Source organism: Myotis nattereri, assembly GCF_964212035.1.
Source record: "Myotis nattereri genome assembly, chromosome: 5".
Taxonomy (NCBI): domain Eukaryota; kingdom Metazoa; phylum Chordata; class Mammalia; order Chiroptera; family Vespertilionidae; genus Myotis; species Myotis nattereri.
The window spans coordinates 21,865,457-21,869,187 of record NC_138080.1 but is presented as its reverse complement, the minus strand read 5'-3'; positions in this window follow the sequence as shown (position 1 = coordinate 21,869,187).

Genomic DNA, 3,731 nt, shown 5'->3' with positions numbered 1-3,731 from the left:
AGTTCTCGGCGACTCCCCTGATTGGACAGTTTGCGAGATCCCGCCCCCTCATGCCTGAGTGACAGCAAGCTGGAGGTTACGTCTTTGAGCCGACCTTGTCTTAGTACTGGGTCTGAATCTGACCTTTAACTATAAGGCTGTCAGGCCACTCATGGCCCTTCTTCAAAAACAGACACACTTAAAAAAGACCTCTTCATATGTAATGATGACTCTGGTTCCATTTTGAAGGTTGACCATTTCCAGCAAGGAGATGTCCGCCCTTCTGCCCCCCACCCCCACTTACCTGGTACTTTAAAGAACCTTGTGGTCTCGGGGGCACTTGGCTCCGGTGGGAAGTTTGAAGCCCATAGTGCCAGACCAGACCCCCAAGCCCCAGATGCCACATCAACCTATGAACCAGGAGGTCCCACAGGATTCCCAGTCAGGGTCCAGGTCCGGGTTTGCCCTGGATTCCCAGTGGGGGGCGTGCAGTAGGCAGCCCATCAATAATTCTCATCACTGAAGTCTCTATCTCTCTCACCTTTCCTTTCTGAAATCAATAAAAATATATATTAAAAAAGAAAAGAAATTCGTTGGTGATAGATTAGGGAAGTGGGAGAAAGCAAAGACATGGTGGGAGGGCCTCTGGGATTGGACAAAAGATAAAAAGACAGGCATATACATCTTTTACATAGGTGGGTACAGGACAGTTAATAGTAAACAATTAATATGACAAAAATAACAATGAGAGGATTTGCAGTCTCTGCTCTGGTGCCCTGAGGAGTCCGGAAAAAGAGAAGTTACTCTGACATCCCGTTATCTTAGATGCAAAAGAATTAAGGTAAAGATTGACTTTTGTTAGGGAAGATTCTAGCCTAGGACATGACTACCTGCCATAAACTGCTTTTAGTTAAAAAGTTTTTAAAAAAAATATTTTTGTTGATTTCAGAGAGGAAGGGAGAGGGACAGAGAGATAAAAACATCCATGATGAGAGAGAATCATTGATCGGTTGCCTCCTGCACCCCCCCCCCCCCCCCACTGGGGATCAAACCTGCAATCCAGGCATGTGCCCTGGACCAGAATCAAACCCGGGACCCTTCAGTCTGCAGGCAAATGCTCTATCCACTGAGCCAAACCAGCTAAGGCTAGTTAAGAAGCTTTAATTCCAGACCATTTTGTGCGTGGTTATTTTAGGTCTCTGAGTTTGCAAGGCTGTCATGCAGGCATTTCCTGAGCTTGTCAGGTTAGCATGTGTCCCCTTTTTGTCCACAGAAGGCTAAGTATCCAAGGGAAAACTTTTCAAAGAACTCCATTAATACTCATTCTTTGGAAGGTCAAAAAGGAGGCAAAACTGAAAGAACACTGCTTAGTGAAAAATAACAGACGGCAAAGGTACGAAGAATAAATCAGGACAGTGGTCATCTAGGGGTAGGACGCGATGAGTCAGGGATGGGAACATCAGGAGACCCTCACCACTGCCCACAGGCCATTTATGAATCTTGATGATGATTCCAAGGGTGTTTGTTCTGTTATTAATAAGTCTTACCATAACTCAGTTTGTACAATCTTTTCTGAATATATTTGATGATAAAATTAGGAAGTAATTAAGATTGGAAAAGAATATAATTTGTATAGGTTTGTTTGCCCTGTAAAGTTGTAATCTGAGTTTTCATTCATGGTTTTGGTAGCAAAAATTGGTAACAAGCCAAGTGTCTATTTAGAAAGAATGAGTTACATAAATTTATCACTATATGTACTTTTAAAAAACAAAGGGTATTGCTATGAAAAGATCTGGAGGATTTATCGATAGGAAAAAAAGGAAAGTGTGTTGTAATATGTATATACACTATGTTATGTTTCCTATAACCTGCACTGAAAGGTGGACCCCCAACCCCACCCAAAGTCTGGATGAATAGTTGAGACCAATATACATCCCCAAACTCCGGGGTGACAGAATCATGGATTTGAGGCCCTGCTCCCCAAACATCTGTAAAACTCAAGAGAAAACAGGTCCTCCTGGGGAGAAAGGATGGCCTGGGGACCACACAGACTACATGTTCCTCCCATGTAGGAACCCCCAAGATGAGTCCCGATTGTCTCCTGATGGTCCTCCCTGTGGCCACTGAACATTATCGGGGAGACACAGCCGGTGACCGGAGAAAACACCAGCGGGTCTGATTGCCGCCGAGCCCAGTGGAGGAAAGAAGTGGGTTTTCTCTACACTTAACAGGAATGTATGAAAGGGTTTATGACTTTTGTAACTGAGGTCTCTAGGGAGAGCTGGGCAGGCCCTCTCAAGCAAGTGGGAGATGGTTTGAAAGAGCAAGGAATGAAGCCTGGACTGGATTTAAAAAAAAAAAATTTTTTTATGGATTTCAGAGATAGAGGTAGAGAATGAGAGAGAACATCAATGATGAGAGAGAATCATTGATTAGCATGTCCCCTACTGGGGATTGAGTCTGCAACCTGGGCAGTGCTCTAACTGGGAATTGAACTGTGACCTCCAGGCTCATAGGTCCATGCTCAACCACTGAACCATGTCGGCTGGGCTGGACTGTTTTTTTTTTTTTTTTTAATGTATTGAGGTTAGGTATGGCCTAGGGCAGGGGTGGGCGACCCCTGGCACGCATGCCAAACATGGCACACCAGTAACTTTTGCTGGCACGCGAAACCCTCTTTTATAATCTTCCATTTACAATTGTGAATCTTTGTTCTCAGTGATGAATTTTGTTAAGTCTCGTAATAGGAGTAGCCTGACGGATGAAAGTAGTACCTTGTGCATATATCTGAAGGTCACGAAATATAAACCTAATGTAAAATCTCTGTCATCAGTGATGCAGCAGCAAAAGTCCCACTGATAATATCAAACGGAGTCATAGAGTTTTCTGTAGGACTATCAGTGTACATGTATACATTAAAAAAATAAATGTATTTTTCATCATCATATACTGTGTTTTTGTCGCTCGAATGAATTTTTTTAAAAAAATATATTTTATTGATTTTTTACAGAGAGGAAGGGAGAGGGATAGAGAGCTAGAAACATTGATGAGAGAGAAACATCGATCAGCTGCCTCCTGCACACCTCCTACTGGGGATGTGCCTGCAACCAAGGTACATGCCCTTGACCAGAATTGAACCTGGGACCTTTCAGTCCGCAGGCCAACGCTCTATCCACTGAGCCAAACTGGTTAGGGCATGAAATTACTCAGAGGAGAAAAAGAAAAAATTAATGAAAAGCAACAAAGAAAGCTTATTTGATTTCAAGGATACCAGCAAAAGAGAGAATAAATATATTATGGAAATCCTAGAGGAGAATAGAGGAGGATAGAAATTTTATTTAAAGAAATAATGGCTGGAAACTTCCCAACTCTTGGGATAGATATGGACATCCAGCTACACGAAACTCAAAGATCCTGAAATAGGTTGATATTAGAAAAATACTTCATAAATAAAAATTTTTAATCAAAATATCAAAAATAAAAAATAATTTTGAAAGTAGCAGAACGAAATGACTGGTCACTTACAAAAAAAGCCCCAATTAGACTATTAACAAATTTCTCAGCAGAAATCTTGAGGACATGCGAGAGGGACATAATATACCCAAAGTATTGAGAGAATTAAATTACTAATCAAGAATGTTTTACTCAACAAAGCTGCCCTTCAGAAATGAAGGAAGAGAAACACTTTTGCAAATAAAACCTGAGGGAGTTCATCACCACTACACCTGCTTTATAAGAAATGCTACAAGGAT